Consider the following 5,573-nt stretch of genomic DNA (forward strand, 5'->3'; position numbering starts at 1 on the left):
AACAGTATACTGTTTACAATTGATTATATATGCCTGTCATAAGCCTATTATATTTTTAACACTACATTCTTTATCAGGTATTTTCAAAAACTAGAAGAGTACGCTGAATGTTTGAAAGAGGGCGTGTGTCTGATTTGCGAGATCAAAAGTCAACACATTTTTGTGAAGCATTATCATCATGTTAATGATACAGAGTTCTGGGGGGTATGTTCTCAGAGAAAATTTGTAAAAATAGGTGCTATGAGATTAAACCTGGAAGCAATTTTGCATGAAATATAGCTTTAACAGTTGCATGGCTGTTCACATAAAATCCGCAAACATCCAAAACGTTAAATACCATAGGCGGCTGTGCTATAACTATACAAGCATAATTTTTTAAATAACAAAAATAGGAGGTTCTGCGAAACCCTCTTCGTACGTGAGTGAGAGGGTATATTAATATTATCTTAATCACACTATAATCATTATATTCAAAATACAAACATACTCAAATTCAACGTGCTCTAGTTAGAAGTTGAGTTAGCGCTATAATCAATATAAGTAAAAATTGATAGTTCAACTAAACGATAGACAGAATAATGAATAAATGGTAAACAAAACCAAAGCAAAATAAAAGTAGAATTCTCCATCTCGCAAGGTTAACTAATTTTCTCATGCTTTTATATCACAATATTTATTTCCATCAAATCTCACGAAAATTCCAGATGTCACGTCAAATATAGACACTTAGAAATCTTCTAGGCGTCACACGTCATCATTAAATCATACCGAAAACTCTCTCTAGTAAACAATACAAAACATGTAAATTAAAATGTTGTTGTAACGTTGATTTTGCATTGACGGGTTTTTAAAAATTATTTGATTAAGATAATGCAAAGTCCATTATATAACAATAACAAATTCGTTTATTTTCTTCTTTGACGTTTGTTACATGTTACTATCACTTGTACACAGTTGTAGGCCTATTCACAAATAACGTTTTAACTTTCAACAGAAATATACTCTGCTAATGGTACTATATCACTAACGTACAAATAAACTAACAAACAATTTCATAGCTGTTTGATCGAATAACTAAATGTACTCGATAACTGACAATGATCTAAATATTTCACTAACTTCTCAATCATTGAACAAATTGGCACTCATAATGCTTAGAAACGGCTTGAATGGATAATGAAGAAACTCGAAATTGACACTCAATGATTCACTGATTCTTGTATTTATAATTCGTTCTTATTTGTAGATATTTGGGAAGTCCCTTGATTATTGTCATCCATTGATTATTGTCAAACATTCTGGATATTCTAGGACTACTTTGATAAATGTTCTAAATCTAGCGTCATTATTATGTTAGGAGCTCCCTCTAACAAACAACCAAATTAAAACAAATGAAAATATAGCTTCAAAAATATTAAAACATATCTTACAACAATATATAAATGTGTCAATATAGTTCATCGATGTATAAATTTACTTTATGTGTACAATGTATTACATTACTGGTTGAATGTGTGCAAATTATCACTAGGCACAGTGGTGCTTAGTATGTAGAGATGGACCAAGAAAAAAAATGGCTGCCGCATTCAATCTATTACTGTATGATACATATAAGTAACTGCTAAAGTTGAATTATAACTTTATTTGAGCACCTAATTGCCATTATCGAGTGTTTCACAGTTTGTATAACAGTAGTATTATTCTATTATATTATTCTGTTCTTCTACCACACGTGTTTTTGTGGGAAAATAACAAAAAGGAAAACTACTAAAAAGCAATGAGTTCAGTTTATAAGCATATATTATTACTTCCATGTTTCGTAAATAACAGTTTTATTTCTGGTCGCTAGATGAAAGCATAAATCGTTCTTATTGATATCTACCAAAGCAATTTCAGTAAAAAGAAAGAATAATCTAGATTAATATTCAAGGTATTAAGGAGATCAAGTATTTATGCAACAGACAGATCTGTGTACAAGTTATTGATGTCTAAATTTAAAAACACTAGTTTGTTAATCATGAAAACAATACATTATATAGCGATCTACTTTTCTTCAAATTTTCAGTGTGGTCGAACCTGGCAGCTATATGTGTATGCGTGGTATCATAGGATTTCCTCTGTATTAATCGACATGACTCTAGCATGTAGTGGAGTCGATTGTATACACATGCAATGAATTGGGGGTGAAGTTGGAAAGCGTTGGTTCTGTAAATATCCCATCCCTACATCATATATAATTTTTACAATTTTTTCTTTTACTGCTTGTAAACATTGCATTCGGTGCTGTATATACTCTAGTCGTTACCCTTGAGAAAATGTTTACATGTCTTGATATTCTTCTTGGAGTATTTTTTTGTGGAAGTTCTTATTATTTTAAAAGTTTGCTACTTTCAGTTTCCGAATGTAAATACAAGTTTTTCCGTCAGTTAAAAAGATTGTAAGATAATTATTATCATAAATTGGTAATTATATTATCTATATCTGGAAAGAGAAAAAACTTCTAGGCAATCTTATAAACAACATCCGCTATTATATTGCATCTTCGGACACCTAACTCATTATATCATTATGTATTATCAACTGAATACAGTTTTAATTTTAATACCACGTTAGTCGGAAGTTGGTGATATCGTGTTCAAAACTCTTTGTGATTAGTTTGTATAGTCTCAAATAACAACAAACTCATGAACTAAAATATTTATAAAATTAAGTCATACGAAATCATCTTTAGTACAGATTATATGACTGTAAGAAACAATGCAGTTATAGAAATACTTTCTATAAGTTTACATTCTACAATAAATACAACAATATTCGTATTTAAGACGTTAATTAATTCACTCTAAATTAAGCGCGCAACCAACTTACATTCACCCCCCTCCTTCCAAGTCGGATAGTCAAATATATTAGTTAATCTCGTACTCTTGATTCGAGTTCTGATTGGTGGCATATTCGTAGAATAGCCCTTTGGCATTTTGTAAAGTACGGTTTTAACCGGAATCTCTTGGAATTTTTAGTATAAATTTCAGTGACTGCCTGTACGTAATAATTGGTGAGGTTATTAATTTGATTGAAAGTTCAAAAATGGCTGGTAAGAATATAGGTAAATAAATGTTATTACTCACATTTGATATGTATATTGTTGTTGACTTAAAACTGAATAGCGTACGTAATCAGTATAGTTCGGCCTGTTGATAAATTAATTTTAATATGTATATTGTTGTTGACTTAGAACTGAATAGCGTACGTAATCAGTATAGTTCGGCCTGTTGATAAATTAATTTTAATGTGTATATTGTTGTTGACTTGGAACTGAATAGTGTAGGTAATCAGTATAGTTCGGCCTGTTGATAAATTAATCTTAATATGGATTGTTGAAATAGAACATTAATATTATACTTAACTATACTCGACTTTTTATTTAACCTACTAAAAAGAAAAAAAATACTCTTGATGGTTTTGACAAGTTGTAGCATCTTTTAACGTAGAGGGATAATATCGTTCGGCGCACCACTTAAGACCGCGATGTATTCGGAATTCTCGTTTTAAACTTTAACTTAAATTGTATGCTATGGTTAGTCTTGTAATGTTTAATAAAACTCTTAGGTTCAGTGCAACTAACTAAATTTTACAAGGCTTCTTAAATTAAGTAAAACTACTATACATTTCTCTAGGTAAGAAGACTGCTGTTAAACAGCCACCTAAGCAGGCGGTAAGTAACTATGTTAAAATACTAAAGATAGGTCTTTGTATTATAGTTATACTTTAAAGTCTCGAAGTTGTTGAATTACTAAACTATAAAAGATTCATACTTTAAAAGTGTACTTTTCAGTTAAATATTGTATAGGACAAACATCATTACAGGAAACTAATGGTTTTTTTTCTTTTCCTAATAATAGGAAGTTAAGAAACCTAATCAAAAGAAAAACGAAGCTGAGAATGAAAGTACAACGAAGAAAGGAGAAAAAGGTTTTTATTTTATCGTTAGTTTATTTTATTAGTTCCTAGAAGAAGTGTCATTTTGGACGACAGGGGGGGGGGCGGCCATCTCTATTAATCTCTGAAGGGGGTCCAAAATTACAAATTCTGCGAGATATTTCTTGTCGGGCGAAGTTAACCTGCATGCAAATTACTCTAAACCATAAGCCCCTCTCCACCAGCTAAATCTGTAAGTACGCGAGATCCGTATTGTTTTTTTTTCCCTCCCACCAGGCTATTTGTGAAATAACTAACATTTTTATTTTTTTTCACTTTCAGGAAAGGTTAAGAAAACAAAATGAAGACCTTCAATTGGAGGTGAGTTTTTTCTTTTTTTCTTTTAATATAAAATTCCGTAATTTCCCTATTGCTGACATTTATTCCGTAATTCTTTTTTTTATTTTATTTTTCCTTTCAGGCAGAACCATCTTGTTTCGAACTTTCTGTGGAAGTCAACCATCCAGTTCCATTAGTTTCTATTACTTTAAATTAATTATTGTATTTATGTTTATGTATTAAAATAAAAGTTTACTTTTAAATATGCTTTCATCTTATCGCACATCTCTCTAAAATCTCCACTTTACTCTTCTACTAAAGTAATGTATTTATTAAAGAACTTCCACTACAGACGTTCATTTCTATTTAAAATTCGTATTTAAATAGTTCCTCTGATATCACCAAGCGACGTTTGATGTCTAAACAACTATAAATGTATACTTTTAAAAACTTAACTAGATTCTATAACCACAGTGGTAGAGAGTACGATCATCTCTCTTGTGGTTATTTTTAATGTCTTTCATTTAAACTATCGTATCTGTCGGTGTTATAAACTCGTGACTTTTGTAATGGAGCTTTAAAAACACATCGGTGAAAACATCGCAGAACTACATATGTTACTAAGCTTGTTTGACAAGGTATCATGAAACTGAAGTTTTGGGTATGAGTATTATTTAGAAATTTATAAACAAATCCTAGTGATCTGAAACTAATAAGCGTTATTGTTATTATTGTTACGTCTCCGTTTGTTAATTAACTGTTCGTAACTTCGTTCCGACGAAACTTTAGCGACACAAGTCCTTACTTAATAAAACTGGTTTATTCTTTCAGAATATAACTTTACGATACACTTGATTTCAACATTTGCGCTAAAACAAACTCTATAACGAACGTTAATTTCAACAATACTTTCTCACTGCAGATCAATTACTCACTACCTACACACACTTGTGTCCCGTCACGTTGTCACCCTCTTATATCGAGAGAACGAGTAAAGTGACCTCGCTGACGCAACATTGCCCCTCCTTAGTATTGTTCTTCCCGAACAATAGCCACTTACAATTAACAATAACTTAATTAAATGTACAGAATTACAATCTCAAAATTACAATTCAATAAAGTCCTAATTTTACGGGACGTATCTTCTTCCGTACTGGTCTCCGTCTCGTTGTCTTCTGCTTCATGTGTGGTTCATCAGTAAATGTCCTATCATCGGTAACAGTCACATCAGTGGTAGTAACTTCATCAAAAGCTTCATCGTTTCCCTTCTCAAAACTGAGTAGAATTTCTTCTTCAACGTTGGCTTTTTCAGGTGACAC

At 31.3% G+C, this 5,573-nt stretch overlaps 1 long non-coding RNA gene across 1 annotated transcript; it reads left to right on the top strand.

The window, feature by feature from the left end:
- Positions 1–3,000: 3,000 nt before the first annotated feature.
- Positions 3,001–3,970, top strand: LOC111083366. Its single transcript, XR_002609001.1, has 3 exons — positions 3,001–3,103; positions 3,675–3,712; positions 3,900–3,970. It is a non-coding gene; the product is annotated as an uncharacterized LOC111083366 (long non-coding RNA).
- Positions 3,971–5,573: the final 1,603 nt, after the last annotated feature.

Source organism: Limulus polyphemus, unplaced genomic scaffold, assembly GCF_000517525.1.
Source record: "Limulus polyphemus unplaced genomic scaffold, Limulus_polyphemus-2.1.2 Scaffold9276, whole genome shotgun sequence".
Lineage (NCBI taxonomy): Eukaryota > Metazoa > Arthropoda > Merostomata > Xiphosura > Limulidae > Limulus > Limulus polyphemus.